Source organism: Dinoponera quadriceps, unplaced genomic scaffold (genome assembly GCF_001313825.1).
Source record: "Dinoponera quadriceps isolate SergipeBrazil2010 unplaced genomic scaffold, ASM131382v1 scaffold3061, whole genome shotgun sequence".
Taxonomy (NCBI): Eukaryota; Metazoa; Arthropoda; class Insecta; order Hymenoptera; family Formicidae; genus Dinoponera; species Dinoponera quadriceps.
Window position 1 is genome coordinate 367,067 of NW_014557306.1, and position 9,926 is coordinate 376,992.

The following is a 9,926-nucleotide window of genomic DNA, read 5'->3' on the forward strand; positions in this document are numbered from 1 at the left end:
GGGTCGTGCGGTGGAAACGCGCCAAAGACAGTTTATGTCTCGAAATGCGCGCCGAAGGCGCCATATCGCGACGTGAAATTCAACGCCCCTTTTCACAAGAGTTTTTTCCGCAAGAAAATCCCCGCTATCGATGCGCTTTTCTGTGCATTTTTTTCCAACACGCGCTTAAACGAAAACGCCTTTCTCATTTTCTTGATTCCCACGTGTCGACGTACCCTCGTTAATCGCAATTTTACGTATATTCGATTCTCCTCAATACTTCGCGGTGTAATGATCACGCGGTGAAATCGTTTGTCCGAACGGGTTTTTTAGATTTCGCACGTGTCGTTCCGCTTTTTGCGATTATCTCGATATAATAAGATATGTTATGCTTTGTTCGCGGGCGTATCTATCATGTCCGCACAGTGTCGAAATCTTATGCCACTGAAGATATTTGTTAGCTGAAAATATACGTAAAATTGCGATTAACGAGGGTACGTCGACACGTGGGAATCAAGAAAATGAGAAAGGCGCTTTCGTTTAAGCGCGTGTTGAAAAAAAAGCCTTCAGGTATAATATGTCACTATAGAGTTGATATATGAAAAATGTAAAGAAAGCTGAAGGTTCCTTTACGGTTAGATAAGAAAAAAATATATCGATTCGATGAAGTTATAAATATGTTTTCAGCTCTATGAAGCGTTATTGCTTTTAACGAAGAATATCTCTGCTGAAATTTATTTGATGTAAAATTAGCATTTGTCGGAAATAATTATTAGCCTGCCGCGTCCCTGATAAAATCGAGTTATGAATTTATTTTTAAAATACGCTTCGCTCGGCTTGCGCTATCTTATTATTCCAGTTGAGGGACATCATTCTTGTCTATCTTCTAGACATTATGAGCAATTCTCGAAGACGCGATACAATCTCGTCGATTACGCGTGCGAGGTCGCACGACTCGCGGTACGATTTCCTGTCGTGCGTTCAAGGTCGATCGTGGTTGATCACCTTGGATTTTCGAGACAGGTTATCATCGCGGTTGTTTCGCAATAATGATCGTCCGGTTGTTTAATTTTTTAAACTTTTTAAATAATTAAGATATATGCAACGATGGTTGTCTTCTGCGAGAGAAGAATTATGACACTGCTTGATATGTCTCCCGAAACTCGTTTCTTTGGGAGCGGATTAACAAACATTCATATCTTCATTATTCAAGATAAACGTCGAAGATAAATAAGCATGAATAAATTTAATTAGACCGAAACTTGCATATAAAATAGATTCTCGGTGCTTGTTTAAATACCTTACGTTCTAAAAAGTCATTTGCATATAAAATCACAGCGACTTCTAATACCGTTCGCTTTACTTTGTGACTTGTGGAGCTTGCTTTCCTCTGATTACAACGTCATAAATGTGCTAAAATGCGCGAATGATTTGGAACTTAATACTTTTTGCCTGCGAGGTGGAGTTATGACCCGAGATATCTTAATAAACTTACAAGAGAGACACTCTCGCGCGGGACGCATGATCGGTAATCCGAGGATAAAAGAAACGGGAGGGAGGATCTTTCTCTGCGGATTCTCCCGGAGGCGTTTCGCGTTAATTTTAACTCCGTGCGAGGCTGACATCTTCGGAGTGAAAGCCTCCGTTATTATGTTCTGATCCGAGACGCGCTCTCGAGAGAGAATCGCATTTCTCACGAAACGGAACATAATTCCGCGCTTCTACGCGCGCGTGCGTGCGTGCGAACGGTTTTAATTAGCGGCCGAATTCCGCGTCGACGACAATCACGAAGAAAGCTGTCAGCGACGTTTCTCGAATTTATTAACAATACTCAATTAAGAAATATAGGGAGGCCTGTAAGAGCAAGCGCTAGTTGAAAATTCGCAAAATTAATAAGCAACCATATGGTTGATAAAAATGTATCAAACAAACGTTTCGGTTCCATTTTGGGCCATTTTTAATGTAGCAGTAACTTGCAAAGGAAAATTTCATCAAATGCAAAAATGTAAAGAACGCATAACGCATAGATGAACCAATGATTGACTCGACATCTGGCTACCGAAGATCAATCTTCTTCTGTGACGGCGCCTCAATCAAAATTGTAAAATATGAACGCGATAAAAAATGAAAAGTGCCATTTGGCAACAATAATTCATTATTATTTTCATTGCTGTTGATTACAGTTTTCTTTACAGTTCTCATCATCATTGTTCTTATGATACGTAATATTCAATTAGTATATATATTTCATATATAGTTGTTCAACCAAAAATATAAATATTGCTTTTTATTATGATTTGCAGAACATACATTGTAATTGAGAGAATCGTACAGTTTAATTCGGGCGCAAACTCTTGCTCGAGTTCGAGTAATTCGGCGCGAGTGATTCAGCTGCTGTCGCGACTGCCTCGCTCGCAATAAATTTTACTCACGTCTAAATATACACACTAGTGCCTCTGATGTGTTCGTTAAATCGAAAAGATTCATAATGAATGAAAATACGAATTCGTGTTATATTCTAGGTCGCACACTTGCGGTACTTTCTTCCAAGAAAATTGAAGAGAAAATGAATTTTTCAACTGGCATGATTATTTCAAACAGCTCATTGTATTGGCAAAGGAAAAAGACTGAAAAATTAATTTTGTTTCTAACACTAAAACATATTTTATCATGTTCAATAAAGATGCATTTCCGAATTCCTGCAGATGTATTATCATTTTCCTATAATTACGATATCCATTTAGCGGATATTCTCGCTGAGATAGCACAAGTCTCTCCCTTAACATTATGATTGTACGAACATTTGTCTATGCATAAGCGAAAAATAACATTAATATTATGTTGCGGCAACCATATCTAGTTAAATGTAGTTTTCATTCTAAAGTTTTGAAACCGTTTCTAAAAGTAATACGGTCGTATGATACAAAAGAAATGAAAATTTCAATATATGAATATATATCTGTGATATCGTCGGGTGATTGAATTTTTGCGCGTGATCGAGATCGCGGCTCTTCAATTGTCCTGCGAAGTTTTTATTTCGACTCCTAGATGACGATTATTTTCACCTCGCGAGTAGCTCGATGTCCGTTCCACTTCGGGCATAGTGCCGACTATGAGATTTCTTCCTTTTCTTTCTTTTTCTTTCACTCCGATTTTAATTATTTTCCCCATTATATCGCATCACGATCGACCATGTACGAGTATTGCACGCGAGGCTGCATTTCACATAGCGATCGTGTAAATTTCATTTCAATTGTATACCACCTTTTAAATCGAGTCAGGGGAGATTATTTCTCACAACTCTTCATATGATATTTCACAAAATCTCCATATATTAGCGGATTAGTCTTTCAATTCTTAAGTATACTAGTTAATATTACGTATTTTCACTGCACATTAATGCATTAATACAATAGCAACTCACATTGACATTGACCGCGACTCTCACTCCGAGGTAGCGGTTTTAGGAGCGAAGTTGATTGTAAGAAGATAATGACCTGTTGCAGTAGCGTTTTTAAAGCAAGGGAAAGCTTTTTAAAACAAAGTCATCTTTCTGTAATATTGTTAAATTTTATATTGTCAAGAGCACATACATATGTTAAGAAATTTGTTTCACTGAGAAACCTAAAATAATACTAGACTATTCAAAAATCTCGTACTATATCAAAGTTGATAAAAAAAATAGTCTTATCGGAAAAGATCAGAAAAATTTCCACGCAATTTCTGATAAATAATAATATCACACATAAAACAAGTTATATGCAGCTTCGTCGGAATTCTTGGAACCTTAGTTGTGGGAAGATTAATTACTTAATTAGAATTGCGCAACGAGATAACTCGGAAGGTCATGTAGACAAATTTGTCGCTAAATCGGTATTTGTCGCTAAATCGGTATTTGTCGCTAAATCGCTCAAAGTGGTTTGCAACTGCTGAAGTAGCAGCAATCGCTGCTACAGAAGCGGTAATTAGGAACCAGTTTCGCGAGGAATCTTCGGCGATCGATGGCGGGCAAGAAAAACCGCGTGAAAAACCGGTCGACGGTTTCTGCGTAATAACGCGGGATGCGCCGGCGAGTCCCTGGTGCGCGCGCGTTCTCCTCGGGTCTGGGTCACTCGGTTACAAAACCTCGAAGCCGAAATAACGGTACACGCTCGTATACCCACAGCGGATCGGGATTGCCGCTGTCGGAGCGTGTGTGTCACGGTACAGTTCTTCTCGCGCATTATCGTTGACGATCGACGCATCATCGGCTGCGTCGCTCCGTCGCTCATGGAATATGCCGGAAACGCAAACACGCCGTACACATGGATCATTCGAGCGTGGATCGCGGAAAATGCGTGCTGGAGAGAAGACGGCGGCTGCTTAAAATTCATAAATTCGTTCGTACACAGTTATAAATACAGTTGACATACAGTTGACATTGCGTCACATCTGAACATTTGTTCGTATTTTATCCATATTACGGTATCGTCCCATTCTGTATTGCGTAACACTAAATGTTTGACATTCTCCAGTTGCCTGCGACTCGAAGCCATACCTCGCCGCCGATCGGCCGTTTTATCCGCGCTCTTAACATTGACACTATGTCACCCGAAACTCCGTTACGTGTCCTTCATACGTGTTGTGTTCGCACACAAACGTCGCAGACCTACGCGAAAGAATTCGAATTCCGAATCGTGATCCGGAATTTTCTCCCGGACTCGTGCGCTTTTTAGAATAAGTCCCGGCTCCAATTAAAGTCCGATTAAAAAGCGCGGTTTCTCATAGGTTGTCGACACGCCGTTATATGTCACTATTTCCCGAATCCAGTTAGGGATGCAAGAAGTCGAACGATCAAGTCGCGAGCTTTTGTAATACTCCTGCATATACACCACGTTGTTACTCACGTTGAGTAAGAACGTGGGTACAACGATCGACCTGTGTCTGTGGATCTGTAGCGTTACGAAGCGGTGCACGCGGTATCCAAACGATTGTCGAAGGAAGTTAGAAAGTAGGCGTGTCCGTGATCTATCGCAAGAGGGAGAGGTCGATCCACCGGGTGTGTGTATGCGCACTGTGCATGCTGATACAACCGGAAGGAGGCTTTACGAAGGCGCGTATTACGATCCCTCCCGCGCGTCAAAGTAGATTACCTAACGAACACCCGATATTTTATCACGATCGGCCCGAGCTACTCTCGATCCTCTCTTCTCGTCGTTCCGTGGCATAATTTGAATAACACCACGAGAACCGGTTACCTCCGTCTTTTCCGACGGATGAGTAATTTGCTGCTCAGCGTTCGGTGAGCATCGAGGTAAGGAGCCTATTTTCGTAGCTGCACTTTGTTACACTTTCTGCGTCAAGAATGAGAGATGAATTTATGTATACGCTTGACAGCGAGAACAAGAGAGAGAACGCGCGGTGGAGTATGGAAAGTGTGTCTAGAAGACACCTGGTATTATAATATATATGTACGGAAATCAATTTTCAAGCAGAGTTTGTTTCTTCATAATCGCATGCGAGTAGCAAAGAGTTCAAATGGTGCTCGTTTCTTTTTTCGTTAAATGTTCAGCTTCTCCAATTTTTAAAAACGACCGTCCGATTAAGCTTTAGCGCAATGAAATTTTTTTGAATGCGAATTTTGCAAATTTCTGTTGAATGTGAGATATTGCGTCTGTAATTTTTCATTTAGTTTATGAGAACGAATGTTCATTTTGCGTTATTATGTCATTCTTTCCTTCCATCAGTCCCGTTCTTTTCCCTCCGCCAACGTTGCATTTTTCCGTTACTTTCCCATCAGTTTGCCAAACTTGCGACACGCATTGCCAGCCGCGTGTCTTGCGACAAGAGCTTTCGGGCCTGGGAACAACAGGGGGCTGGAACGATCGCGTCGAAGTTATGCCGGAAATCATCCGCGGAAGACAACTCGCTACGCCGATCGAATCAGACACGCGACACTTTTTTTTTCTTCGTCCCACCCGGCGATTTTTGATTGGCGTAATCATCTGGGTATTACGTGTCGGCTGGTTTGCGTAAAAGCGACGCTACCGAGAGCGAACTTTACTGCCGCGCCGAGAGAAACCGGTTGACAGTTTTACTCGCTCGTACTTTCGGCAACAGACCGACGTCCACGATCGCACGACAATGCCTGTAATTATAATGATTACTCAACGTATTTTATGACTCTTATTTGGCTCACGGTTATCTTTTCTATTTTACGTAAATCGCACGACCATTGATTACCTAGAGAAAAATTAAACTTTTATTTCGACATGAAAATAGTTTTGAAATACTGAAATCTTGGAAAAATCCAATCCAAGTGAAAATAGAAGTGGAGGACTTCGCGGCGGATCAAACATTCAAACTATATGTAACATATTTTCCCCTCGGATCAACCTCTCCATTCTCTCCCTCTAAACTTTAAATTCCTTCTAATTCACGCTAATGTCAATTTACACGTCCCTCTCTAACGGTATAATTTCTTATAGAAATCTTATTTGATTTCCTCGCTTTTGACGCCGTTAAGACATACAGGATGTCCCACTTTTCTTTTACGACATTGTATTGCGATGACAGATTCGATGTGCTTCCTTGACATTTTTATTAAGAAAAGATCGACTTCAAAAATTACTTGAAGTGTAACAAGACCGAAGCGGTGCATCCTGTAGCGTCTGAGCCGGCTATCTTGTCACTTTAACGGGACATTGTTTTCTTCCGAGCTCGTCGTGATGTTTCCAGCATCTACCTGTTGCCATTTCTTCGGCCATTATCGCCGGGAGATTCGACGAGAGTCCGCTTTATATCGAGTTTCCTAATCCATTGTACACGGCGAAACGCGAGGTATATCGAGCCGCCGCCGTGCGTCTCGTTGCGCCATCTTTCTACACCTAACCTGCCATGAAATGTTATGAAACACGTCATAGTTGCGGCTATATTATTATGTACGTGCGCGACTCGATCCGTCAAAACTGCACACACCGTGAGCCGCTTTCGAGGCCGGTCGGTTGGTCGAGGGGTGCCATCGCTCGCATCCTCGCTGCTTCGGTGACCTCCAAGGACGTTGCATCGCGACGGACGGGAACGGCGTGAAAGCGTACTCGCAGGTTCTGTTCCTATTTTCCTCTCCTTTTCGCAATTGACGCAAGTTTGCGGAAATGCGGGGTATGGCGTGCAACAGTAGCTTTTCGGAATTCACGATTATATAACGTTATTCACTGTACAATATCGTTTGCGTCTAGACGCTTAGTCATCAAAGTAAGGACGTATTTTGACCAGTGAATGGACACGATGAGAGACCTTACCCCTCTTTACCGATTACTATATGCATTTTTTTATAACTAACATTTTCCCTACGTGTGTGTAGAGATTTGTGTGACTAAGCGTATAAATTAGAAATTTTATTGGCGCAACCACGGGGAGCCCGTGATTTCGTTCAATTACGAAGCACCGAGTTGAAAGTATTTCAGTCGGGAGGAAATAAATTTCTCCCGAAGCATATATCAGTCCCGTTCAAGATCGGAAGATACATCATCATTAAATCGCACCGTTACTAAAGAATAATGCGGCGGAAACGGGGCATCAAGCGCGCGATCTTCTAAACATTACTTGTATCCAGAATCTCACAACATCCTACATATTCCGCGAAATAATTTTACTTTTCTCAGCGAAACTTCGTGGTCTTAGATAATGCCATGCTACGTCAATGAAATGTAGCTCCTCGAAACAACAAAAACGACTTTACCGGCTGAGTCTATAAAAGTAGAAATTTCCTCGGAGCAAATTGCTCTCGTCTCTCCCTCCTTCGATCCCTCTGCATCCCCTCGTATATCCTTGCATCCCATCACGACGTCTGCATCCGTATTGCATCCCAAGAACCCCGCCTTGGCGTGCGTTAGACTGTGTTATAGTCGCACACTTCGCATTCTCCTGTTCGGCTCAACCCTGATGGCTAAATGTTACGATCGTCCCAGCGTTGATCTCGCTCGTAATCTGTTTCCTCTTTCCCGATGGGAGGGAAAAGCAGTCTCTCTCTCTCTCTCTCTCCCGCTCTCCTTGTTCTCTATCCCTCGAGGACTTTTTTACCTTCCATCGCGCGATCATTACGAGGGCGATCGCACTGACCCACCACCCGCGTAACGCCATCGGATCGCGCTTGGCAGCGTGCGAACTCGACTATCCCTCTCGACACTTCGGGGTGTAAAAGTAAAAAACGAGGAGAGATGTGAGAAGTCGCGAGCGTTGCGAAAGCGACCGGCGAGGCTGCTCGCATGTCGGACCGCAGGTGGAAACGAAGTTAACATACTTCTGTGAACCGTAAACTCCGATCGATTCGTCCTTCGAACTGTTGCTTTGTTCGACACCAATGGAAACGTTACACATTGTTACAATATCAATTATTAGAGTATCATTTTGGAAAATTGCGGATAGCCGGCTTTTAATTCCGACATTAAAAAATAGAAATTGCGAACACGCACACATATATACATATATGTGTGTGTAGTTAATCAAGCAGTGTCCTAGAATCATCGTCGTGCCTTCGGGCTCTCTTCAGTCAATCCGAGCATGCATTCTTTCTCGAGTGAAATTCTCGAGTGAAATTCGTTATTCAATTTCCGATAATTTCCATCCGAGAACACGGACATCGTTTGATTAAAATAGAAAGCATGATAACCGCAGATGATATTCTTCCGGTTCCGTTCTAATAGTGGGAATTTGTGAATACTCTAAGAAAAATAATACCGTCGTTTCGGATTTACCATCCAGCTTAACTCTACGGCGTCCGAAAGAAAGTCGCAAAGGAATCGCTACTGGAATTTTGAAGCAGTTGCGAGCACTTTCACATAGTAGCACTTTTCTCGTGCGCGTGTGTATATATGCGCGTGCGTATGCACACGCATATTGTGGCCGCGGTGCGGGACCAGTTTCTATGAGCCTTCTATTAAGAATACTGCTGCTTTCCTGCTGCTATAAAGACAAGCGGTTTCACACATATCGCCGTCGAAACTCGTTCGTCATCATTTTAGAAAACAGGGGTCGTTGATCTAACGGTAAATTTGTAAAGTACGTCTTGCGGGGATAGAATTGCAATATTTCAACGATCCTATCTATTTCGTGTAATTACAACAATTATATTATGGCTGCAATCGTTTGTATGACATTTTTTGTATTGCGTTACACTGTATTTTTCCTGTCATTCAAATAATATGTTTTCTTATAATTATGATTATTTGAATTATGGTTTCTCGGATTTATTTATTTCGCGAATTTGGATTTGGCCAGGAAACGTGAACAGGTACACGTTCGTGGAAAATTCACGCCTACTATCGATCGTTACAACTCGATTATTCCGGGAGTGTTGCCGATCCAAGAATCTATATAGTCTGCGCCAATCTCCTCCGCCCACACACATCGATTCTGCTCGATATAACGGAAAGTTCAAGCAACCATTGAACTTTCGAAGAGACTTGTCATGGATCTCATTTGAATCGAAATCTGAGTGCTTCTATATAATATCTCTGCTCGCGTGTGTGTCTTTCTCGCGTTCATTTCTCATAACTTGGAAATATTTCTCGTGTTTCGCATTTTTATTGAAGAACGTTCGCGCGAATGAAGAACATTTTAGTCCTTGACGAGGAATATCATCATGAATATCAGATGTGTTGATTATTAAGCACCCTATATATACTTTCAGATACTTCGCGATATACTTGACTTGATACCTATAATCTTATGCAAAGAGATTGCATTTTCCCGATAGAATTACTGATGTTACGTATGCGTCGCGGAAGAAATATGAGGGAATGTACGGAGGGGTTTGCGAAGGACGACATCAATCTGGTGACAGTAGCTGATCGTGGCGGGTGATCGATACGATCTATTTAGCCCAACAGACGTCGTTAGATAAGCCGGCATTTCAAGGATAACGGTCGTGGAAATGTAAAAGCGGTTCGCCCCGATAAAACGTATCA